A 21206-nucleotide genomic window follows, 5' to 3' on the forward strand; every position below is an offset into this window, starting at 1 on the left:
GTCTCATGATATCCTCTCATTCTTAAATCCATGAGCCTATATCTTGCTCCATGCATACACAGAGACTGAGAAAATGACAGGTGCACTCAAATGTACTATAGACGGAATTCTTGATGTCAGAATTCTATTTTGGAAGGTTGCATTGTGTTGAACTTTCAGAGGAAAAAACGATATATTTCTTTGCCACTGCGGGAAAAAAGTAGTAAAAAATGAAACATTTTCATTTGCTGCAAGGAATGCCATGTATATTTTCATTAGGGAAGCAAAAAATAAAAACACCCACAGCACCTGGTATTCCCAGGCAGTCTCCCAACCCAGTACTAATCAAGCCTCACCCTGCTTAGCTTCCGAGATCTGACGGGATCGGGCGCTTTCAAGGTAGTATGGCCGTAGGTGGAGATTGCTGTCTCATGATATCCTCTCATTCTTAAATCCATGAGCCTATATCTTGCTCCATGCATACACAGAGACTGAGAAAATGACAGGTGCACTCAAATGTACTATAGACGGAATTCTTGATGTCAGAATTCTATTTTGGAAGGTTGCATTGTGTTGAACTTTCAGAGGAAAAAACGATATATTTCTTTGCCACTGCGGGAAAAAAGTAGCAAGAAATGAAACATTTTCATTTGCTGCGAGGAATGCCATGTATATTTTCATTAGGGAAGCGAAAAATAAAAACCCCTACAGCACCTGGTATTCCGAGGCAGTCTCCCAACCCAGTACTAATCAAGCCTCACCCTGCTTAGCTTCCGAGATCTGACGGGATCGGGCGCTGTCAAGGTAGTATGGCCGTAGGTGGAGATTGCTGTCTCATGATATCCTCTCATTCTTAAATCCATGAGCCTATATCTTGCTCCATGCATACACAGAGACTGAGAAAATGACAGGTGCACTCAAATGTACTATAGACGGAATTCTTGATGTCAGAATTCTATTTTGGAAGGTTGCATTGTGTTGAACTTTCAGAGGAAAAAACGATATATTTCTTTGCCACTGCGGGAAAAAAGTAGCAAGAAATGAAACATTTTCATTTGCTGCGAGGAATGCCATGTATATTTTCATTAGGGAAGCGAAAAATAAAAACCCCTACAGCACCTGGTATTCCGAGGCAGTCTCCCAACCCAGTACTAATCAAGCCTCACCCTGCTTAGCTTCCGAGATCTGACGGGATCGGGCGCTGTCAAGGTAGTATGGCCGTAGGTGGAGATTGCTGTCTCATGATATCCTCTCATTCTTAAATCCATGAGCCTATATCTTGCTCCATGCATACACAGAGACTGAGAAAATGACAGGTGCACTCAAATGTACTATAGACGGAATTCTTGATGTCAGAATTCTATTTTGGAAGGTTGCATTGTGTTGAACTTTCTGAGGAAAAAACGATATATTTCTTTGCCACTGCGGGAAAAAAGTAGTAAAAAATGAAACATTTTCATTTGCTGCAAGGAATGCCATGTATATTTTCATTAGGGAAGCAAAAAATAAAAACACCCACAGCACCTGGTATTCCCAGGCAGTCTCCCAACCCAGTACTAATCAAGCCTCACCCTGCTTAGCTTCCGAGATCTGACGGGATCGGGCGCTTTCAAGGTAGTATGGCCGTAGGTGGAGATTGCTGTCTCATGATATCCTCTCATTCTTAAATCCATGAGCCTATATCTTGCTCCATGCATACACAGAGACTGAGAAAATGACAGGTGCACTCAAATGTACTATAGACGGAATTCTTGATGTCAGAATTCTATTTTGGAAGGTTGCATTGTGTTGAACTTTCAGAGGAAAAAACGATAGATTTCTTTGCCACTGCGGGAAAAAAGTAGTAAAAAATGAAACATTTTCATTTGCTGCAAGGAATGCCATGTATATTTTCATTAGGGAAGCAAAAAATAAAAACACCCACAGCACCTGGTATTCCCAGGCAGTCTCCCAACCCAGTACTAATCAAGCCTCACCCTGCTTAGCTTCCGAGATCTGACGGGATCGGGCGCTTTCAAGGTAGTATGGCCGTAGGTGGAGATTGCTGTCTCATGATATCCTCTCATTCTTAAATCCATGAGCCTATATCTTGCTCCATGCATACACAGAGACTGAGAAAATGACAGGTGCACTCAAATGTACTATAGACGGAATTCTTGATGTCAGAATTCTATTTTGGAAGGTTGCATTGTGTTGAACTTTCAGAGGAAAAAACGATATATTTCTTTGCCACTGCGGGAAAAAAGTAGCAAGAAATGAAACATTTTCATTTGCTGCGAGGAATGCCATGTATATTTTCATTAGGGAAGCGAAAAATAAAAACCCCTACAGCACCTGGTATTCCCAGGCAGTCTCCCAACCCAGTACTAATCAAGCCTCACCCTGCTTAGCTTCCGAGATCTGACGGGATCGGGCGCTGTCAAGGTAGTATGGCCGTAGGTGGAGATTGCTGTCTCATGATATCCTCTCATTCTTAAATCCATGAGCCTATATCTTGCTCCATGCATACACAGAGACTGAGAAAATGACAGGTGCACTCAAATGTACTATAGACGGAATTCTTGATGTCAGAATTCTATTTTGGAAGGTTGCATTGTGTTGAACTTTCTGAGGAAAAAACGATATATTTCTTTGCCACTGCGGGAAAAAAGTAGTAAAAAATGAAACATTTTCATTTGCTGCAAGGAATGCCATGTATATTTTCATTAGGGAAGCAAAAAATAAAAACACCCACAGCACCTGGTATTCCCAGGCAGTCTCCCAACCCAGTACTAATCAAGCCTCACCCTGCTTAGCTTCCGAGATCTGACGGGATCGGGCGCTTTCAAGGTAGTATGGCCGTAGGTGGAGATTGCTGTCTCATGATATCCTCTCATTCTTAAATCCATGAGCCTATATCTTGCTCCATGCATACACAGAGACTGAGAAAATGACAGGTGCACTCAAATGTACTATAGACGGAATTCTTGATGTCAGAATTCTATTTTGGAAGGTTGCATTGTGTTGAACTTTCAGAGGAAAAAACGATAGATTTCTTTGCCACTGCGGGAAAAAAGTAGTAAAAAATTTCAGAGGTGCCTATATTCAACCTCCTCCTGTTTGGATTTGAACTCACTATCTCTTCCAAGTATCAGCTTGGACACTGCACACCCCAACTCTGTGAGCCACAAGCTCACCATATAACATGCTGAGTGTTCTGAGGCCTGTATGATATATTTCTAAATGACATGGGAGGCATAAGTGTATTATTGTGACCGTTAAAAAAATACATTCTTGAAGAATTACCTTAAATGGAGAAATTAAATCAGAGACTGAGAAAATGACAGGTGCACTCAAATATACTATAGACGGAATTCTTGATGTCAGAATTCTATTTTGGAAGGTTGCATTGTGTTGAACTTTCAGAGGAAAAAACGATATATTTCTTTGCCACTGCGGGAAAAAAGTAGCAAGAAATGAAACATTTTCATTTGCTGCGAGGAATGCCATGTATATTTTCATTAGGGAAGCAAAAAATAAAAACCCCTACAGCACCTGGTATTCCCAGGCAGTCTCCCAACCCAGTACTAATCAAGCCTCACCCTGCTTAGCTTCCGAGATCTGACGGGATCGGGCGCTGTCAAGGTAGTATGGCCGTAGGTGGAGATTGCTGTCTCATGATATCCTCTCATTCTTAAATCCATGAGCCTATATCTTGCTCCATGCATACACAGAGACTGAGAAAATGACAGGTGCACTCAAATGTACTATAGACGGAATTCTTGATGTCAGAATTCTATTTTGGAAGGTTGCATTGTGTTGAACTTTCAGAGGAAAAAACGATATATTTCTTTGCCACTGCGGGAAAAAAGTAGTAAAAAATGAAACATTTTCATTTGCTGCAAGGAATGCCATGTATATTTTCATTAGGGAAGCAAAAAATAAAAACACCCACAGCACCTGGTATTCCCAGGCAGTCTCCCAACCCAGTACTAATCAAGCCTCACCCTGCTTAGCTTCCGAGATCTGACGGGATCGGGCGCTTTCAAGGTAGTATGGCCGTAGGTGGAGATTGCTGTCTCATGATATCCTCTCATTCTTAAATCCATGAGCCTATATCTTGCTCCATGCATACACAGAGACTGAGAAAATGACAGGTGCACTCAAATGTACTATAGACGGAATTCTTGATGTCAGAATTCTATTTTGGAAGGTTGCATTGTGTTGAACTTTCAGAGGAAAAAACGATATATTTCTTTGCCACTGCGGGAAAAAAGTAGCAAGAAATGAAACATTTTCATTTGCTGCGAGGAATGCCATGTATATTTTCATTAGGGAAGCGAAAAATAAAAACCCCTACAGCACCTGGTATTCCGAGGCAGTCTCCCAACCCAGTACTAATCAAGCCTCACCCTGCTTAGCTTCCGAGATCTGACGGGATCGGGCGCTGTCAAGGTAGTATGGCCGTAGGTGGAGATTGCTGTCTCATGATATCCTCTCATTCTTAAATCCATGAGCCTATATCTTGCTCCATGCATACACAGAGACTGAGAAAATGACAGGTGCACTCAAATGTACTATAGACGGAATTCTTGATGTCAGAATTCTATTTTGGAAGGTTGCATTGTGTTGAACTTTCAGAGGAAAAAACGATATATTTCTTTGCCACTGCGGGAAAAAAGTAGCAAGAAATGAAACATTTTCATTTGCTGCGAGGAATGCCATGTATATTTTCATTAGGGAAGCAAAAAATAAAAACCCCTACAGCACCTGGTATTCCCAGGCAGTCTCCCAACCCAGTACTAATCAAGCCTCACCCTGCTTAGCTTCCGAGATCTGACGGGATCGGGCGCTGTCAAGGTAGTATGGCCGTAGGTGGAGATTGCTGTCTCATGATATCCTCTCATTCTTAAATCCATGAGCCTATATCTTGCTCCATGCATACACAGAGACTGAGAAAATGACAGGTGCACTCAAATGTACTATAGACGGAATTCTTGATGTCAGAATTCTATTTTGGAAGGTTGCATTGTGTTGAACTTTCTGAGGAAAAAACGATATATTTCTTTGCCACTGCGGGAAAAAAGTAGTAAAAAATGAAACATTTTCATTTGCTGCAAGGAATGCCATGTATATTTTCATTAGGGAAGCAAAAAATAAAAACACCCACAGCACCTGGTATTCCCAGGCAGTCTCCCAACCCAGTACTAATCAAGCCTCACCCTGCTTAGCTTCCGAGATCTGACGGGATCGGGCGCTTTCAAGGTAGTATGGCCGTAGGTGGAGATTGCTGTCTCATGATATCCTCTCATTCTTAAATCCATGAGCCTATATCTTGCTCCATGCATACACAGAGACTGAGAAAATGACAGGTGCACTCAAATGTACTATAGACGGAATTCTTGATGTCAGAATTCTATTTTGGAAGGTTGCATTGTGTTGAACTTTCAGAGGAAAAAACGATATATTTCTTTGCCACTGCGGGAAAAAAGTAGCAAGAAATGAAACATTTTCATTTGCTGCGAGGAATGCCATGTATATTTTCATTAGGGAAGCGAAAAATAAAAACCCCTACAGCACCTGGTATTCCGAGGCAGTCTCCCAACCCAGTACTAATCAAGCCTCACCCTGCTTAGCTTCCGAGATCTGACGGGATCGGGCGCTGTCAAGGTAGTATGGCCGTAGGTGGAGATTGCTGTCTCATGATATCCTCTCATTCTTAAATCCATGAGCCTATATCTTGCTCCATGCATACACAGAGACTGAGAAAATGACAGGTGCACTCAAATGTACTATAGACGGAATTCTTGATGTCAGAATTCTATTTTGGAAGGTTGCATTGTGTTGAACTTTCAGAGGAAAAAACGATAGATTTCTTTGCCACTGCGGGAAAAAAGTAGCAAGAAATGAAACATTTTCATTTGCTGCGAGGAATGCCATGTATATTTTCATTAGGGAAGCGAAAAATAAAAACCCCTACAGCACCTGGTATTCCCAGGCAGTCTCCCAACCCAGTACTAATCAAGCCTCACCCTGCTTAGCTTCCGAGATCTGACGGGATCGGGCGCTGTCAAGGTAGTATGGCCGTAGGTGGAGGTTGCTGTCTCATGATATCCTCTCATTCTTAAATCCATGAGCCTATATCTTGCTCCATGCATACACAGAGACTGAGAAAATGACAGGTGCACTCAAATGTACTATAGACGGAATTCTTGATGTCAGAATTCTATTTTGGAAGGTTGCATTGTGTTGAACTTTCAGAGGAAAAAACGATAGATTTCTTTGCCACTGCGGGAAAAAAGTAGTAAAAAAATTTCAGAGGTGCCTATATTCAACCTCCTCCTGTTTGGATTTGAACTCACTATCTCTTCCAAGTATCAGCTTGAACACTGCACACCCCAACTCTGTGAGCCACAAGCTCACCATATAACATGCTGAGTGTTCTGAGGCCTGTATGATATATTTCTAAATGACATGGGAGGCATAAGTGTATTATTGTGACCGTTAAAAAAATACATTCTTGAAGAATTACCTTAAATGGAGAAATTAAATCAGAGACTGAGAAAATGACAGGTGCACTCAAATATACTATAGACGGAATTCTTGATGTCAGAATTCTATTTTGGAAGGTTGCATTGTGTTGAACTTTCAGAGGAAAAAACGATATATTTCTTTGCCACTGCGGGAAAAAAGTAGCAAGAAATGAAACATTTTCATTTGCTGCGAGGAATGCCATGTATATTTTCATTAGGGAAGCAAAAAATAAAAACCCCTACAGCACCTGGTATTCCCAGGCAGTCTCCCAACCCAGTACTAATCAAGCCTCACCCTGCTTAGCTTCCGAGATCTGACGGGATCGGGCGCTGTCAAGGTAGTATGGCCGTAGGTGGAGATTGCTGTCTCATGATATCCTCTCATTCTTAAATCCATGAGCCTATATCTTGCTCCATGCATACACAGAGACTGAGAAAATGACAGGTGCACTCAAATGTACTATAGACGGAATTCTTGATGTCAGAATTCTATTTTGGAAGGTTGCATTGTGTTGAACTTTCAGAGGAAAAAACGATATATTTCTTTGCCACTGCGGGAAAAAAGTAGTAAAAAATGAAACATTTTCATTTGCTGCAAGGAATGCCATGTATATTTTCATTAGGGAAGCAAAAAATAAAAACACCCACAGCACCTGGTATTCCCAGGCAGTCTCCCAACCCAGTACTAATCAAGCCTCACCCTGCTTAGCTTCCGAGATCTGACGGGATCGGGCGCTTTCAAGGTAGTATGGCCGTAGGTGGAGATTGCTGTCTCATGATATCCTCTCATTCTTAAATCCATGAGCCTATATCTTGCTCCATGCATACACAGAGACTGAGAAAATGACAGGTGCACTCAAATGTACTATAGACGGAATTCTTGATGTCAGAATTCTATTTTGGAAGGTTGCATTGTGTTGAACTTTCAGAGGAAAAAACGATATATTTCTTTGCCACTGCGGGAAAAAAGTAGCAAGAAATGAAACATTTTCATTTGCTGCGAGGAATGCCATGTATATTTTCATTAGGGAAGCGAAAAATAAAAACCCCTACAGCACCTGGTATTCCGAGGCAGTCTCCCAACCCAGTACTAATCAAGCCTCACCCTGCTTAGCTTCCGAGATCTGACGGGATCGGGCGCTGTCAAGGTAGTATGGCCGTAGGTGGAGATTGCTGTCTCATGATATCCTCTCATTCTTAAATCCATGAGCCTATATCTTGCTCCATGCATACACAGAGACTGAGAAAATGACAGGTGCACTCAAATGTACTATAGACGGAATTCTTGATGTCAGAATTCTATTTTGGAAGGTTGCATTGTGTTGAACTTTCAGAGGAAAAAACGATATATTTCTTTGCCACTGCGGGAAAAAAGTAGCAAGAAATGAAACATTTTCATTTGCTGCGAGGAATGCCATGTATATTTTCATTAGGGAAGCGAAAAATAAAAACCCCTACAGCACCTGGTATTCCGAGGCAGTCTCCCAACCCAGTACTAATCAAGCCTCACCCTGCTTAGCTTCCGAGATCTGACGGGATCGGGCGCTGTCAAGGTAGTATGGCCGTAGGTGGAGATTGCTGTCTCATGATATCCTCTCATTCTTAAATCCATGAGCCTATATCTTGCTCCATGCATACACAGAGACTGAGAAAATGACAGGTGCACTCAAATGTACTATAGACGGAATTCTTGATGTCAGAATTCTATTTTGGAAGGTTGCATTGTGTTGAACTTTCTGAGGAAAAAACGATATATTTCTTTGCCACTGCGGGAAAAAAGTAGTAAAAAATGAAACATTTTCATTTGCTGCAAGGAATGCCATGTATATTTTCATTAGGGAAGCAAAAAATAAAAACACCCACAGCACCTGGTATTCCCAGGCAGTCTCCCAACCCAGTACTAATCAAGCCTCACCCTGCTTAGCTTCCGAGATCTGACGGGATCGGGCGCTTTCAAGGTAGTATGGCCGTAGGTGGAGATTGCTGTCTCATGATATCCTCTCATTCTTAAATCCATGAGCCTATATCTTGCTCCATGCATACACAGAGACTGAGAAAATGACAGGTGCACTCAAATGTACTATAGACGGAATTCTTGATGTCAGAATTCTATTTTGGAAGGTTGCATTGTGTTGAACTTTCAGAGGAAAAAACGATATATTTCTTTGCCACTGCGGGAAAAAAGTAGCAAGAAATGAAACATTTTCATTTGCTGCGAGGAATGCCATGTATATTTTCATTAGGGAAGCGAAAAATAAAAACCCCTACAGCACCTGGTATTCCGAGGCAGTCTCCCAACCCAGTACTAATCAAGCCTCACCCTGCTTAGCTTCCGAGATCTGACGGGATCGGGCGCTGTCAAGGTAGTATGGCCGTAGGTGGAGATTGCTGTCTCATGATATCCTCTCATTCTTAAATCCATGAGCCTATATCTTGCTCCATGCATACACAGAGACTGAGAAAATGACAGGTGCACTCAAATGTACTATAGACGGAATTCTTGATGTCAGAATTCTATTTTGGAAGGTTGCATTGTGTTGAACTTTCAGAGGAAAAAACGATATATTTCTTTGCCACTGCGGGAAAAAAGTAGCAAGAAATGAAACATTTTCATTTGCTGCGAGGAATGCCATGTATATTTTCATTAGGGAAGCGAAAAATAAAAACCCCTACAGCACCTGGTATTCCGAGGCAGTCTCCCAACCCAGTACTAATCAAGCCTCACCCTGCTTAGCTTCCGAGATCTGACGGGATCGGGCGCTGTCAAGGTAGTATGGCCGTAGGTGGAGATTGCTGTCTCATGATATCCTCTCATTCTTAAATCCATGAGCCTATATCTTGCTCCATGCATACACAGAGACTGAGAAAATGACAGGTGCACTCAAATGTACTATAGACGGAATTCTTGATGTCAGAATTCTATTTTGGAAGGTTGCATTGTGTTGAACTTTCAGAGGAAAAAACGATATATTTCTTTGCCACTGCGGGAAAAAAGTAGCAAGAAATGAAACATTTTCATTTGCTGCGAGGAATGCCATGTATATTTTCATTAGGGAAGCGAAAAATAAAAACCCCTACAGCACCTGGTATTCCCAGGCAGTCTCCCAACCCAGTACTAATCAAGCCTCACCCTGCTTAGCTTCCGAGATCTGACGGGATCGGGCGCTGTCAAGGTAGTATGGCCGTAGGTGGAGATTGCTGTCTCATGATATCCTCTCATTCTTAAATCCATGAGCCTATATCTTGCTCCATGCATACACAGAGACTGAGAAAATGACAGGTGCACTCAAATGTACTATAGACGGAATTCTTGATGTCAGAATTCTATTTTGGAAGGTTGCATTGTGTTGCAAGCATGGAGCAAGATATAGGCTCATGAATTTAAGAATGAGAGGATATCATGAGACAGCAATCTCCACCTACGACCATACTACCTTGAAAGTGCCCGATCCTGTCAGATCTCGGAAGCTAAGCAGGGTGAGGCTTGATTAGTACAGGGTTGGGAGACTGCCTGGGAATACCATGTGCTTTTGGTGTTTTTATTTTTCGCTTCCCTAATGAAAATATACATGGCATTCCTCACAGCAAAAGAAAATGTTTCATTTCTTGCTACTTTTTCCCGCAGTGGCAAAGAAATATATCGTTTTTTCCTCAGAAAGTTTAACACAATGCAACCTTCCAAAATAGAATTCTGACATCAAGAATTCCGTCTATAGTACATTTGAGTGCACCTGTCATTTTCTCAGTCTCTGTGTATGCATGGAGCAAGATATAGGCTCATGAATTTAAGAATGAGAGGATATCATGAGACAGCAATCTCCACCTACGGCCATACTACCTTGAAAGTGCCCGATCCCGTCAGATCTCGGAAGCTAAGCAGGGTGAGGCTTGATTAGTACCGGGTTGGGAGACTGCCTGGGAATACCATGTGCTTTTGGTGTTTTTATTTTTCGCTTCCCTAATGAAAATATACATGGCATTCCTCGCAGCAAAAGAAAATGTTTAATTTCTTGCTACTTTTTCCCGCAGTGGCAAAGAAATATATCGTTTTTTCCTCAGAAAGTTTAACACAATGCAACCTTCCAAAATAGAATTCTGACATCAAGAATTCCGTCTATAGTACATTTGAGTGCACCTGTCATTTTCTCAGTCTCTGTGTATGCATGGAGCAAGATATAGGCTCATGAATTTAAGAATGAGAGGATATCATGAGACAGCAATCTCCACCTACGGCCATACTACCTTGAAAGTGCCCGATCCCGTCAGATCTCGGAAGCTAAGCAGGGTGAGGCTTGATTAGTACCGGGTTGGAAAACTGCCTGGGAATACCATGTGCATTTGGTGTTTTTATTTTTCGCTTCCATAATGAAAATATACATGGCATTCCTCGCAGCAAAAGAAAATGTTTCATTTCTTGCTACTTTTTCCCGCAGTGGCAAAGAAATATATCGTTTTTTCCTCAGAAAGTTTAACACAATGCAACCTTCCAAAATAGAATTCTGACATCAAGAATTCCGTCTATAGTACATTTGAGTGCACCTGTCATTTTCTCAGTCTCTGTGTATGCATGGAGCAAGATATAGGCTCATGAATTTAAGAATGAGAGGATATCATGAGACAGCAATCTCCACCTACGGCCATACTACCTTGAAAGTGCCCGATTCTGTCAGATCTCGGAAGCTAAGCAAGGTGAGGCTTGATTAGTACCGGGTTGGGAGACTGCCCGGGAATACCATGTGCTTTTGGTGTTTTTATTTTTCGCTTCCCTAATGAAAATATACATGGCATTCCTCGCAGCAAAAGAAAATGTTTCATTTCTTGCTACTTTTTCCCGCAGTGGCAAAGAAATATATCGTTTTTTCCTCAGAAAGTTTAACACAATGCAACCTTCCAAAATAGAATTCTGACATCAAGAATTCCGTCTATAGTACATTTGAGTGCACCTGTCATTTTCTCAGTCTCTGTGTATGCATGGAGCAAGATATAGACTCATAAATTTAAGAATGAGAGGATATCATGAGACAGCAATCTCCACCTACAGCCATACTACCTTGAAAGTGCCCGATCCCGTCAGATCTCGGAAGCTAAGCAGGGTGAGCCTTGATTAGTACCGGGTTGGGAGACTGCCTGGGAATACCAGGTGCTGTAGGTGTTTTTATTTTTCGCTTCCCTAATGAAAATATACATGGCATTCCTCGCAGCAAAAGAAAATGTTTCATTTCTTGCTACTTTTTCCCGCAGTGGCAAAGAAATCTATCGTTTTTTCCTCTGAAAGTTCAACACAATGCAACCTTCCAAAATAGAATTCTGACATCAAGAATTCCGTCTATAGTACATTTGAGTGCACCTGTCATTTTCTCAGTCTCTGTGTATGCATGGAGCAAGATATAGGCTCATGAATTTAAGAATGAGAGGATATCATGAGACAGCAATCTCCACCTACGGCCATACTACCTTGAAAGTGCCCGATCCCGGCAGATCTCGGAAGCTAAGCAGGGTGAGGCTTGATTAGTACCGGGTTGGGAGACTGCCTGGGAATACCAAGTGCTGTAGGTGTTTTTATTTTTCGCTTCCCTAATGAAAATATACATGGCATTCCTCGCAGCAAAAGAAAATGTTTCATTTCTTGCTACTTTTTCCCGCAGTGGCAAAGAAATATATCGTTTTTTCCTCAGAAAGTTTAACACAATGCAACCTTCCAAAATAGAATTCTGACATCAAGAATTCCGTCTATAGTACATTTGAGTGCACCTGTCATTTTCTCAGTCTCTGTGTATGCATGGAGCAAGATATAGGCTCATGCATTTAAGAATGAGAGGATATCATGAGACAGCAATCTCCACCTACGGCCATACTGTACTACCTTGAAAGTGCCCGATCCTGTCAGATCTCGGAAGCTAAGCAGGGTGAGGCTTGATTAGTACCGGGTTGGGAGACTGCCTGGGAATACCATGTGCTTTTGGTGTTTTTATTTTTCGCTTCCCTAATGAAAATATACATGGCATTCCTCGCAGCAAAAGAAAATGTTTCATTTCTTGCTACTTTTTCCCGCAGTGGCAAAGAAATATATCGTTTTTTCCTCAGAAAGTTTAACACAATGCAACCTTCCAAAATAGAATTCTGACATCAAGAATTCCGTCTATAGTACATTTGAGTGCACCTGTCATTTTCTCAGTCTCTGTGTATGCATGGAGCAAGATATAGGCTCATGAATTTAAGAATGAGAGGATATCATGAGACAGCAATCTCCACCTACGGCCATACTACCTTGAAAGTGCCCGATTCTGTCAGATCTCGGAAGCTAAGCAAGGTGAGGCTTGATTAGTACCGGGTTGGGAGACTGCCCGGGAATACCATGTGCTTTTGGTGTTTTTATTTTTCGCTTCCCTAATGAAAATATACATGGCATTCCTCGCAGCAAAAGAAAATGTTTCATTTCTTGCTACTTTTTCCCGCAGTGGCAAAGAAATATATCGTTTTTTCCTCAGAAAGTTTAACACAATGCAACCTTCCAAAATAGAATTCTGACATCAAGAATTCCGTCTATAGTACATTTGAGTGCACCTGTCATTTTCTCAGTCTCTGCGTATGCATGGAGCAAGATATAGGCTCATGAATTTAAGAATGAGAGGATATCATGAGACAGCAATCTCCACCTACGGCCATACTACCTTGAAAGTGCCCGATCCCGGCAGATCTCGGAAGCTAAGCAGGGTGAGGCTTGATTAGTACCGGGTTGGGAGACTGCCTGGGAATACCAAGTGCTGTAGGTGTTTTTATTTTTCGCTTCCCTAATGAAAATATACATGGCATTCCTCGCAGCAAAAGAAAATGTTTCATTTCTTGCTACTTTTTCCCGCAGTGGCAAAGAAATATATCGTTTTTTCCTCAGAAAGTTTAACACAATGCAACCTTCCAAAATAGAATTCTGACATCAAGAATTCCGTCTATAGTACATTTGAGTGCACCTGTCATTTTCTCAGTCTCTGTGTATGCATGGAGCAAGATATAGGCTCATAAATTTAAGAATGAGAGGATATCATGAGACAGCAATCTCCACCTACAGCCATACTACCTTGAAAGTGCCCGATCCCGTCAGATCTCGGAAGCTAAGCAGGGTGAGGCTTGATTAGTACCGGGTTGGGAGACTGCCTGGGAATACCAGGTGCTGTAGGTGTTTTTATTTTTCGCTTCCCTAATGAAAATATACATGGCATTCCTCGCAGCAAAAGAAAATGTTTCATTTCTTGCTACTTTTTCCCGCAGTGGCAAAGAAATATATCGTTTTTTCCTCAGAAAGTTTAACACAATGCAACCTTCCAAAATAGAATTCTGACATCAAGAATTCCGTCTATAGTACATTTGAGTGCACCTGTCATTTTCTCAGTCTCTGTGTATGCATGGAGCAAGATATAGGCTCATGAATTTAAGAATGAGAGGATATCATGAGACAGCAATCTCCACCTACGGCCATACTACCTTGAAAGTGCCCGATCCCGTCAGATCTCGGAAGCTAAGCAGGGCGAGGCTTGATTAGTACCGGGTTGGGAGACTGCCTGGGAATACCATGTGCTTTTGGTGTTTTTATTTTTCGCTTCCCTAATGAAAATATACATGGCATTCCTCGCAGCAAAAGAAAATGTTTCATTTCTTGCTACTTTTTCCCACAGTGGCAAAGAAATATATCGTTTTTTCCTCAGAAAGTTTAACACAATGCAACCTTCCAAAATAGAATTCTGACATCAAGAATTCCGTCTATAGTACATTTGAGTGCACCTGTCATTTTCTCAGTCTCTGTGTATGCATGGAGCAAGATATAGGCTCATGAATTTAAGAATGAGAGGATATCATGAGACAGCAATCTCCACCTACGGCCATACTACCTTGAAAGTGCCCGATCCCGTCAGATCTTGGAAGCTAAGCAGGGTGAGGCTTGATTAGTACTGGGTTGGAAAACTGCCTGGGAATACCATGTGCTTTTGGTGTTTTTATTTTTCGCTTCCCTAATGAAAATATACATGGCATTCCTCGCAGCAAAAGAAAATGTTTCATTTCTTGCTACTTTTTCCCGCAGTGGCAAAGAAATATATCGTTTTTTCTTCAGAAAGTTTAACACAATGCAACCTTCCAAAATAGAATTCTGACATCAAGAATTCCGTCTATAGTACATTTGAGTGCACCTGTCATTTTCTCAGTCTCTGTGTATGCATGGAGCAAGATATAGGCTCATGAATTTAAGAATGAGAGGATATCATGAGACAGCAATCTCCACCTACGGCCATACTACCTTGAAAGTGCCCGATCCCGTCAGATCTCGGAAACTAAGCAGGGTGAGGCTTGATTATTATCGGGTTGGGAGACTGCCTGGGAATACCAGGTGCTGTAGGTGTTTTTATTTTTTGCTTCCCTAATGAAAATATACATGGCATTCCTCGCAGCAAAAGAAAATGTTTCATTTCTTGCTACTTTTTCCCGCAGTGGCAAAGAAATATATCGTTTTTTCCTCAGAAAGTTTAACACAATGCAACCTTCCAAAATAGAATTCTGACATCAAGAATTCCGTCTATAGTACATTTGAGTGCACCTGTCATTTTCTCAGTCTCTGTGTATGCATGGAGCAAGATATAGGCTCATGAATTTAAGAATGAGAGTATATCATGAGACAGCAATCTCCACCTACGGCCATACTGTACTACCTTGAAAGTGCCCGATCCTGTCAGATCTCGGAAGCTAAGCAGGGTGAGGTTTGATTAGTACCAGGTTAGGAGACTGCCTGGGAATACCATGTGCTTTTGGTGTTTTTATTTTTCGCTTCCCTAATGAAAATATACATGGCATTCCTCGCAGCAAAAGAAAATGTTTCATTTCTTGCTACTTTTTCCCACAGTGGCAAAGAAATATATCGTTTTTTCCTCAGAAAGTTTAACACAATGCAACCTTCCAAAATAGAATTCTGACATCAAGAATTCCGTCTATAGTACATTTGAGTGCACCTGTCATTTTCTCAGTCTCTGTGTATGCATGGAGCAAGATATAGGCTCATGAATTTAAGAATGAGAGGATATCATGAGACAGCAATCTCCACCTACGGCCATACTACCTTGAAAGTGCCCGATCCCGTCAGATCTTGGAAGCTAAGCAGGGTGAGGCTTGATTAGTACCGGGTTGGAAAACTGCCTGGGAATACCATGTGCTTTTGGTGTTTTTATTTTTCGCTTCCCTAATGAAAATATACATGGCATTCCTCGCAGCAAAAGAAAATGTTTCATTTCTTGCTACTTTTTCCCGCAGTGGCAAAGAAATATATCGTTTTTTCTTCAGAAAGTTTAACACAATGCAACCTTCCAAAATAGAATTCTGACATCAAGAATTCCGTCTATAGTACATTTGAGTGCACCTGTCATTTTCTCAGTCTCTGTGTATGCATGGAGCAAGATATAGGCTCATGAATTTAAGAATGAGAGGATATCATGAGACAGCAATCTCCACCTACGGCCATACTACCTTGAAAGTGCCCGATCCCGTCAGATCTCGGAAACTAAGCAGGGTGAGGCTTGATTATTACCGGGTTGGGAGACTGCCTGGGAATACCAGGTGCTGTAGGTGTTTTTATTTTTTGCTTCCCTAATGAAAATATACATGGCATTCCTCGCAGCAAAAGAAAATGTTTCATTTCTTGCTACTTTTTCCCGCAGTGGCAAAGAAATATATCGTTTTTTCCTCAGAAAGTTTAACACAATGCAACCTTCCAAAATAGAATTCTGACATCAAGAATTCCGTCTATAGTACATTTGAGTGCACCTGTCATTTTCTCAGTCTCTGTGTATGCATGGAGCAAGATATAGGCTCATGAATTTAAGAATGAGAGTATATCATGAGACAGCAATCTCCACCTACGGCCATACTGTACTACCTTGAAAGTGCCCGATCCTGTCAGATCTCGGAAGCTAAGCAGGGTGAGGCTTGATTAGTACCAGGTTAGGAGACTGCCTGGGAATACCATGTGCTTTTGGTGTTTTTATTTTTCGCTTCCCTAATGAAAATATACATGGCATTCCTCGCAGCAAAAGAAAATGTTTCATTTCTTGCTACTTTTTCCCGCAGTGGCAAAGAAATATATCGTTTTTTCTTCAGAAAGTTTAACACAATGCAACCTTCCAAAATAGAATTCTGACATCAAGAATTCCGTCTATAGTACATTTGAGTGCACCTGTCATTTTCTCAGTCTCTGTGTATGCATGGAGCAAGATATAGGCTCATAAATTTAAGAATGAGAGGATATCATGAGACAGCAATCTCCACCTACGGCCATACTACCTGGAAAGTGCCCGATCCCGTCAGATCTCGGAAGCTAAGCAGGGTGAGGCTTGATTAGTACTGGGTTGGGAAACTGCCTGGGAATACCAGGTGCTGTTGGTGTTTTTATTTTTCGCTTCCCTAATGAAAATATACATGGCATTCCTCGCAGCAAAAGAAAATGTTTCATTTCTTGCTACTTTTTCCCGCAGTGGCAAAGAAATATATCGTTTTTTCCTCAGAAAGTTTAACACAATGCAACCTTCCAAAATAGAATTCTGACATCAAGAATTCCGTCTATAGTACATTTGAGTGCACCTGTCATTTTCTCAGTCTCTGTGTATGCATGGAGCAAGATATAGGCTCATGAATTTAAGAATGAGAGGATATCATGAGACAGCAATCTCCACCTACGGCCATACTGTACTACCTTGAAAGTGCCCGATCCTGTCAGATCTCGGAAGCTAAGCAGGGTGAGGCTTGATTAGTACCGGGTTGGGAGACTGCCTGGGAATACCATGTGCTTTTGGTGTTTTTATTTTTCGCTTCCCTAATGAAAATATACATGGCATTCCTCGCAGCAAAAGAAAATGTTTAATTTCTTGCTACTTTTTCCCGCAGTGGCAAAGAAATATATCGTTTTTTCCTCAGAAAGTTTAACACAATGCAACCTTCCAAAATAGAATTCTGACATCAAGAATTCCGTCTATAGTACATTTGAGTGCACCTGTCATTTTCTCAGTCTCTGTGTATGCATGGAGCAAGATATAGGCTCATGAATTTAAGAATGAGAGGATATCATGAGACAGCAATCTCCACCTACGGCCATACTACCTTGAAAGTGCCCGATCCCATCAGATCTCGGAAACTAAGCAGGGTGAGGCTTGATTAGTACCGGGTTGGGAGGCTGCCTGGGAATACCAGGTGCTGTAGGTGTTTTTATTTATCGCTTCCCTAATGAAAATATACATGGCATTCCTCGCAGCAAAAGAAAATGTTTCATTTCTTGCTACTTTTTCCCGCAGTGGCAAAGAAATATATCGTTTTTTCCTCAGAAAGTTTAACACAATGCAACCTTCCAAAATAGAATTCTGACATCAAGAATTCCGTCTATAGTACATTTGAGTGCACCTGTCATTTTCTCAGTCTCTGTGTATGCATGGAGCAAGATATAGGCTCATGAATTTAAGAATGAGAGAATATCATGAGACTGCAATCTCCACCTACGGCCATACTACCTTGAAAGTGCCCGATCCCGTCAGATCTTGGAAGCTAAGCAGGGTGAGGCTTGATTGTACCGGGTTGGGAGACTGCCTGGGAATACCATGTGCTTTTGGTGTTTTTATTTTTCGCTTCCCTAATGAAAATATACATGGCATTCCTCGCAGCAAAAGAAAATGTTTCATTTCTTGCTACTTTTTCCCGCAGTGGCAAAGAAATATATCGTTTTTTCCTCAGAAAGTTTAACACAATGCAACCTTCCAAAATAGAATTCTGACATCAAGAATTCCGTCTATAGTACATTTGAGTGCACCTGTCATTTTCTCAGTCTCTGTGTATGCATGGAGCAAGATATAGGCTCATGAATTTAAGAATGAGAGGATATCATGAGACAGCAATCTCCACCTACGGCCATACTACCTTGAAAGTGCCCGATCCCGTCAGATCTCGGAAGCTAAGCAGGGTGAGGCTTGATTAGTACCGGGTTGGGAGGCTGCCTGGGAATACCAGGTGCTGTAGGTGTTTTTATTTTTCGCTTCCCTAATGAAAATATACATGGCATTCCTCGCAGCAAAAGAAAATGTTTCATTTCTTGCTACTTTTTCCCGCAGTGGCAAAGAAATATATCGTTTTTTCCTCAGAAAGTTCAACACAATGCAACCTTCCAAAATAGAATTCTGACATCAAGAATTCCGTCTATAGTACATTTGAGTGCACCTGTCATTTTCTCAGTCTCTGTGTATGCATGGAGCAAGATATAGGCTCATGAATTTAAGAATGAGAGGATATCATGAGACAGCAATCTCCACCTACGGCCATACTACCTTGAAAGTGCCCGATTCCGTCAGATCTCGGAAGCTAAGCAGGGTGAGGCTTGATTAGTACCGGGTTGGGAGACTGCCTGGGAATACCAGGTGCTGTAGGTGTTTTTATTTTTCGCTTCCCTAATGAAAATATACATGGCATTCCTCGCAGCAAAAGAAAATGTTTCATTTCTTGCTACTTTTTCCCGCAGTGGCAAAGAAATATATCGTTTTTTCCTCAGAAAGTTTAACACAATGCAACCTTCCAAAATAGAATTCTGACATCAAGAATTCCGTCTATAGTACATTTGAGTGCACCTGTCATTTTCTCAGTCTCTGTGTATGCATGGAGCAAGATATAGGCTCATGAATTTAAGAATGAGAGGATATCATGAGACAGCAATCTCCACCTACGGCCATACTACCTTGAAAGTGCCCGATCCCGTCAGATCTCGGAAGCTAAGCAGGGTGAGGCTTGATTAGTACCGGGTTGGGAGACTGCCTGGGAATACCAGGTGCTGTAGGTGTTTTTATTTTTCGCTTCCCTAATGAAAATATACATGGCATTCCTCGCAGCAAAAGAAAATGTTTAATTTCTTGCTACTTTTTCCCGCAGTGGCAAAGAAATATATCGTTTTTTCCTCAGAAAGTTTAACACAATGCAACCTTCCAAAATAGAATTCTGACATCAAGAATTCCGTCTATAGTACATTTGAGTGCACCTGTCATTTTCTCAGTCTCTGTGTATGCATGGAGCAAGATATAGGCTCATGAATGTAAGAATGAGAGGATATCATGAGACAGCAATCTCCACCTACGGCCATACAGTACTACCTTGAAAGTGCCCGATCCCGTCAGATCTCGGAAGCTAAGCAGGGTGAGGCTTGATTAGTACCGGGTTGGGAGACTGCCTGGGAATACAAAGTGCTGTAGGTGTTTTTATTTTTCGCTTCCCTAATGAAAATATACATGGCATTCCTCGCAGCAAAAGAAAATGTTTCATTTCTTGCTACTTTTTCCCGCAGTGGCAAAGAAATATATCGTTTTTTCCTCAGAAAGTTTAACACAATGCAACCTTCCAAAATAGAATTCTGACATCAAGAATTCCGTCTATAGTACATTTGAGTGCACCTGTCATTTTCTCAGTCTCTGTGTATGCATGGAGCAAGATATAGGCTCATGAATTTAAGAATGAGAGGATATCATGAGACAGCAATCTCCACCTACGGCCATACTACCTTGAAAGTGCCCGATCCCGTCAGATCTCGGAAGCTAAGCAGGGTGAGGCTTGATTAGTACCGGGTTGGGAGACTGCCTGGGAATACCAGGTGCTGTAGGTGTTTTTATTTTCCGCTTCCCTAATGAAAATATACATGGCATTCCTCGCAGCAAAAGAAAATGTTTCATTTCTTGCTACTTTTTCCCGCAGTGGCAAAGAAATATATCGTTTTTTCCTCAGAAAGTTTAACACAATGCAACCTTCCAAAATAGAATTCTGACATCAAGAATTCCGTCTATAGTACATTTGAGTGCACCTGTCATTTTCTCAGTCTCTGTGTATGCATGGAGCAAGATATAGGCTCATGAATGTAAGAATGAGAGGATATCATGAGACAGCAATCTCCACCTACGGCCATACTACCTTGAAAGTGCCCGATCCCGTCAGATCTCGGAAGCTAAGCAGGGTGAGGCTTGATTAGTACCGGGTTGGGAGACTGCCTGGGAATACCAGGTGCTGTAGGTGTTTTTATTTTTCGCTTCCCTAATGAAAATATACATGGCATTCCTCGCAGCAAAAGAAAATGTTTCATTTCTTGCTACTTTTTCCCGCAGTGGCAAAGAAATATATCGTTTTTTCCTCAGAAAGTTTAACACAATGCAACCTTCCAAAATAGAATTCTGACATCAAGAATTCCGTCTATAGTACATTTGAGTGCACCTGTCATTTTCTCAGTCTCTGTGTATGCATGGAGCAAGATATAGGCTCATGAATTTAAGAATGAGAGGATATCATGAGACAGCAATCTCCACCTACGGCCATACTACCTTGAAAGTGCCCGATCCTGTCAGATCTCGGAAGCTAAGCAGGGTGAGGCTTGATTAGTACTGGGTTGGGAGACTGCCTGGGAATACCATGTGCTTTTGGTGTTTTTATTTTTCGCTTCCCTAATGAAAATATACATGGCATTCCTCGCAGCAAAAGAAAATGTTTCATTTCTTGCTACTTTTTCCCGCAGTGGCAAAGAAATATATCGTTTTTTCCTTAGAAAGTTTAACACAATGCAACCTTCCAAAATAGAATTCTGACATCAAGAATTCCGTCTATAGTACACCCTTCCTCACCCTCTGGACCGGGACCGGGACAGGAGATGGGGAAAGGTTCATACAGAAGGGT

The 21206-nt window shown here is 41.5% G+C and overlaps 33 non-coding genes and 17 pseudogenes across 33 annotated transcripts; 28 read left to right on the forward strand and 22 right to left on the reverse strand.

Moving 5' to 3' along the window:
• Positions 1-276: 276 nt before the first annotated feature.
• LOC142480721 (5S ribosomal RNA) lies at positions 277-395 on the reverse strand. The gene has a single exon (XR_012795214.1). It is a non-coding gene; the product is annotated as a 5S ribosomal RNA (ribosomal RNA).
• A 286-nt stretch (positions 396-681) lies between these two features.
• Positions 682-800, reverse strand: LOC142480328 (5S ribosomal RNA). The gene has a single exon (XR_012794977.1). It is a non-coding gene; the product is annotated as a 5S ribosomal RNA (ribosomal RNA).
• A 286-nt stretch (positions 801-1086) lies between these two features.
• Positions 1087-1205, reverse strand: LOC142480329 (5S ribosomal RNA). Its single transcript, XR_012794978.1, has one exon. It is a non-coding gene; the product is annotated as a 5S ribosomal RNA (ribosomal RNA).
• Positions 1206-1491: 286 nt separating this feature from the next.
• On the reverse strand, positions 1492-1610 carry LOC142480722 (5S ribosomal RNA). Its single transcript, XR_012795215.1, has one exon. It is a non-coding gene; the product is annotated as a 5S ribosomal RNA (ribosomal RNA).
• Positions 1611-1896: 286 nt separating this feature from the next.
• Positions 1897-2015, reverse strand: LOC142480723 (5S ribosomal RNA). The gene has a single exon (XR_012795216.1). It is a non-coding gene; the product is annotated as a 5S ribosomal RNA (ribosomal RNA).
• Positions 2016-2301: 286 nt separating this feature from the next.
• Positions 2302-2420, reverse strand: LOC142480140 (5S ribosomal RNA). The gene has a single exon (XR_012794798.1). It is a non-coding gene; the product is annotated as a 5S ribosomal RNA (ribosomal RNA).
• A 286-nt stretch (positions 2421-2706) lies between these two features.
• LOC142480725 (5S ribosomal RNA) lies at positions 2707-2825 on the reverse strand. Its single transcript, XR_012795218.1, has one exon. It is a non-coding gene; the product is annotated as a 5S ribosomal RNA (ribosomal RNA).
• A 676-nt stretch (positions 2826-3501) lies between these two features.
• On the reverse strand, positions 3502-3620 carry LOC142480141 (5S ribosomal RNA). Its single transcript, XR_012794799.1, has one exon. It is a non-coding gene; the product is annotated as a 5S ribosomal RNA (ribosomal RNA).
• A 286-nt stretch (positions 3621-3906) lies between these two features.
• LOC142480726 (5S ribosomal RNA) lies at positions 3907-4025 on the reverse strand. The gene has a single exon (XR_012795219.1). It is a non-coding gene; the product is annotated as a 5S ribosomal RNA (ribosomal RNA).
• A 286-nt stretch (positions 4026-4311) lies between these two features.
• On the reverse strand, positions 4312-4430 carry LOC142480330 (5S ribosomal RNA). Its single transcript, XR_012794979.1, has one exon. It is a non-coding gene; the product is annotated as a 5S ribosomal RNA (ribosomal RNA).
• Positions 4431-4716: 286 nt separating this feature from the next.
• LOC142480143 (5S ribosomal RNA) lies at positions 4717-4835 on the reverse strand. Its single transcript, XR_012794801.1, has one exon. It is a non-coding gene; the product is annotated as a 5S ribosomal RNA (ribosomal RNA).
• Positions 4836-5121: 286 nt separating this feature from the next.
• LOC142480727 (5S ribosomal RNA) lies at positions 5122-5240 on the reverse strand. The gene has a single exon (XR_012795220.1). It is a non-coding gene; the product is annotated as a 5S ribosomal RNA (ribosomal RNA).
• A 286-nt stretch (positions 5241-5526) lies between these two features.
• LOC142480331 (5S ribosomal RNA) lies at positions 5527-5645 on the reverse strand. The gene has a single exon (XR_012794981.1). It is a non-coding gene; the product is annotated as a 5S ribosomal RNA (ribosomal RNA).
• Positions 5646-5931: 286 nt separating this feature from the next.
• LOC142480144 (5S ribosomal RNA) lies at positions 5932-6050 on the reverse strand. Its single transcript, XR_012794802.1, has one exon. It is a non-coding gene; the product is annotated as a 5S ribosomal RNA (ribosomal RNA).
• Positions 6051-6727: 677 nt separating this feature from the next.
• On the reverse strand, positions 6728-6846 carry LOC142480145 (5S ribosomal RNA). Its single transcript, XR_012794803.1, has one exon. It is a non-coding gene; the product is annotated as a 5S ribosomal RNA (ribosomal RNA).
• A 286-nt stretch (positions 6847-7132) lies between these two features.
• LOC142480728 (5S ribosomal RNA) lies at positions 7133-7251 on the reverse strand. The gene has a single exon (XR_012795221.1). It is a non-coding gene; the product is annotated as a 5S ribosomal RNA (ribosomal RNA).
• Positions 7252-7537: 286 nt separating this feature from the next.
• On the reverse strand, positions 7538-7656 carry LOC142480332 (5S ribosomal RNA). The gene has a single exon (XR_012794982.1). It is a non-coding gene; the product is annotated as a 5S ribosomal RNA (ribosomal RNA).
• A 286-nt stretch (positions 7657-7942) lies between these two features.
• Positions 7943-8061, reverse strand: LOC142480333 (5S ribosomal RNA). The gene has a single exon (XR_012794983.1). It is a non-coding gene; the product is annotated as a 5S ribosomal RNA (ribosomal RNA).
• Positions 8062-8347: 286 nt separating this feature from the next.
• LOC142480729 (5S ribosomal RNA) lies at positions 8348-8466 on the reverse strand. The gene has a single exon (XR_012795222.1). It is a non-coding gene; the product is annotated as a 5S ribosomal RNA (ribosomal RNA).
• A 286-nt stretch (positions 8467-8752) lies between these two features.
• Positions 8753-8871, reverse strand: LOC142480334 (5S ribosomal RNA). Its single transcript, XR_012794984.1, has one exon. It is a non-coding gene; the product is annotated as a 5S ribosomal RNA (ribosomal RNA).
• A 286-nt stretch (positions 8872-9157) lies between these two features.
• LOC142480337 (5S ribosomal RNA) lies at positions 9158-9276 on the reverse strand. Its single transcript, XR_012794986.1, has one exon. It is a non-coding gene; the product is annotated as a 5S ribosomal RNA (ribosomal RNA).
• A 286-nt stretch (positions 9277-9562) lies between these two features.
• On the reverse strand, positions 9563-9681 carry LOC142480146 (5S ribosomal RNA). Its single transcript, XR_012794804.1, has one exon. It is a non-coding gene; the product is annotated as a 5S ribosomal RNA (ribosomal RNA).
• A 227-nt stretch (positions 9682-9908) lies between these two features.
• On the forward strand, positions 9909-10027 carry LOC142480580 (5S ribosomal RNA; annotated as a pseudogene).
• A 285-nt stretch (positions 10028-10312) lies between these two features.
• Positions 10313-10431, forward strand: LOC142480491 (5S ribosomal RNA; annotated as a pseudogene).
• Positions 10432-10716: 285 nt separating this feature from the next.
• Positions 10717-10835, forward strand: LOC142480573 (5S ribosomal RNA; annotated as a pseudogene).
• A 285-nt stretch (positions 10836-11120) lies between these two features.
• LOC142480544 (5S ribosomal RNA) lies at positions 11121-11239 on the forward strand (annotated as a pseudogene).
• Positions 11240-11524: 285 nt separating this feature from the next.
• Positions 11525-11643, forward strand: LOC142480243 (5S ribosomal RNA). Its single transcript, XR_012794897.1, has one exon. It is a non-coding gene; the product is annotated as a 5S ribosomal RNA (ribosomal RNA).
• A 285-nt stretch (positions 11644-11928) lies between these two features.
• On the forward strand, positions 11929-12047 carry LOC142480190 (5S ribosomal RNA). The gene has a single exon (XR_012794846.1). It is a non-coding gene; the product is annotated as a 5S ribosomal RNA (ribosomal RNA).
• A 285-nt stretch (positions 12048-12332) lies between these two features.
• LOC142480583 (5S ribosomal RNA) lies at positions 12333-12456 on the forward strand (annotated as a pseudogene).
• A 285-nt stretch (positions 12457-12741) lies between these two features.
• On the forward strand, positions 12742-12860 carry LOC142480546 (5S ribosomal RNA; annotated as a pseudogene).
• A 285-nt stretch (positions 12861-13145) lies between these two features.
• Positions 13146-13264, forward strand: LOC142480191 (5S ribosomal RNA). Its single transcript, XR_012794847.1, has one exon. It is a non-coding gene; the product is annotated as a 5S ribosomal RNA (ribosomal RNA).
• Positions 13265-13549: 285 nt separating this feature from the next.
• On the forward strand, positions 13550-13668 carry LOC142481012 (5S ribosomal RNA). Its single transcript, XR_012795491.1, has one exon. It is a non-coding gene; the product is annotated as a 5S ribosomal RNA (ribosomal RNA).
• A 285-nt stretch (positions 13669-13953) lies between these two features.
• On the forward strand, positions 13954-14072 carry LOC142480502 (5S ribosomal RNA; annotated as a pseudogene).
• A 285-nt stretch (positions 14073-14357) lies between these two features.
• LOC142480555 (5S ribosomal RNA) lies at positions 14358-14476 on the forward strand (annotated as a pseudogene).
• A 285-nt stretch (positions 14477-14761) lies between these two features.
• LOC142480420 (5S ribosomal RNA) lies at positions 14762-14880 on the forward strand (annotated as a pseudogene).
• A 285-nt stretch (positions 14881-15165) lies between these two features.
• Positions 15166-15289, forward strand: LOC142480585 (5S ribosomal RNA; annotated as a pseudogene).
• A 285-nt stretch (positions 15290-15574) lies between these two features.
• Positions 15575-15693, forward strand: LOC142480565 (5S ribosomal RNA; annotated as a pseudogene).
• Positions 15694-15978: 285 nt separating this feature from the next.
• LOC142480244 (5S ribosomal RNA) lies at positions 15979-16097 on the forward strand. The gene has a single exon (XR_012794898.1). It is a non-coding gene; the product is annotated as a 5S ribosomal RNA (ribosomal RNA).
• A 285-nt stretch (positions 16098-16382) lies between these two features.
• On the forward strand, positions 16383-16506 carry LOC142480582 (5S ribosomal RNA; annotated as a pseudogene).
• Positions 16507-16791: 285 nt separating this feature from the next.
• LOC142480441 (5S ribosomal RNA) lies at positions 16792-16910 on the forward strand (annotated as a pseudogene).
• Positions 16911-17195: 285 nt separating this feature from the next.
• LOC142480584 (5S ribosomal RNA) lies at positions 17196-17319 on the forward strand (annotated as a pseudogene).
• Positions 17320-17604: 285 nt separating this feature from the next.
• LOC142479743 (5S ribosomal RNA) lies at positions 17605-17723 on the forward strand. The gene has a single exon (XR_012794412.1). It is a non-coding gene; the product is annotated as a 5S ribosomal RNA (ribosomal RNA).
• A 285-nt stretch (positions 17724-18008) lies between these two features.
• On the forward strand, positions 18009-18126 carry LOC142480554 (5S ribosomal RNA; annotated as a pseudogene).
• A 285-nt stretch (positions 18127-18411) lies between these two features.
• LOC142480158 (5S ribosomal RNA) lies at positions 18412-18530 on the forward strand. The gene has a single exon (XR_012794815.1). It is a non-coding gene; the product is annotated as a 5S ribosomal RNA (ribosomal RNA).
• A 285-nt stretch (positions 18531-18815) lies between these two features.
• Positions 18816-18934, forward strand: LOC142480179 (5S ribosomal RNA). The gene has a single exon (XR_012794835.1). It is a non-coding gene; the product is annotated as a 5S ribosomal RNA (ribosomal RNA).
• A 285-nt stretch (positions 18935-19219) lies between these two features.
• LOC142480854 (5S ribosomal RNA) lies at positions 19220-19338 on the forward strand. The gene has a single exon (XR_012795338.1). It is a non-coding gene; the product is annotated as a 5S ribosomal RNA (ribosomal RNA).
• Positions 19339-19623: 285 nt separating this feature from the next.
• On the forward strand, positions 19624-19747 carry LOC142480543 (5S ribosomal RNA; annotated as a pseudogene).
• Positions 19748-20032: 285 nt separating this feature from the next.
• Positions 20033-20151, forward strand: LOC142480855 (5S ribosomal RNA). Its single transcript, XR_012795339.1, has one exon. It is a non-coding gene; the product is annotated as a 5S ribosomal RNA (ribosomal RNA).
• Positions 20152-20436: 285 nt separating this feature from the next.
• On the forward strand, positions 20437-20555 carry LOC142480857 (5S ribosomal RNA). The gene has a single exon (XR_012795341.1). It is a non-coding gene; the product is annotated as a 5S ribosomal RNA (ribosomal RNA).
• A 285-nt stretch (positions 20556-20840) lies between these two features.
• On the forward strand, positions 20841-20959 carry LOC142480528 (5S ribosomal RNA; annotated as a pseudogene).
• Positions 20960-21206: the final 247 nt, after the last annotated feature.

Source organism: Ascaphus truei, unplaced genomic scaffold (assembly GCF_040206685.1).
Source record: "Ascaphus truei isolate aAscTru1 unplaced genomic scaffold, aAscTru1.hap1 HAP1_SCAFFOLD_242, whole genome shotgun sequence".
NCBI classification, from domain to species: domain Eukaryota; kingdom Metazoa; phylum Chordata; class Amphibia; order Anura; family Ascaphidae; genus Ascaphus; species Ascaphus truei.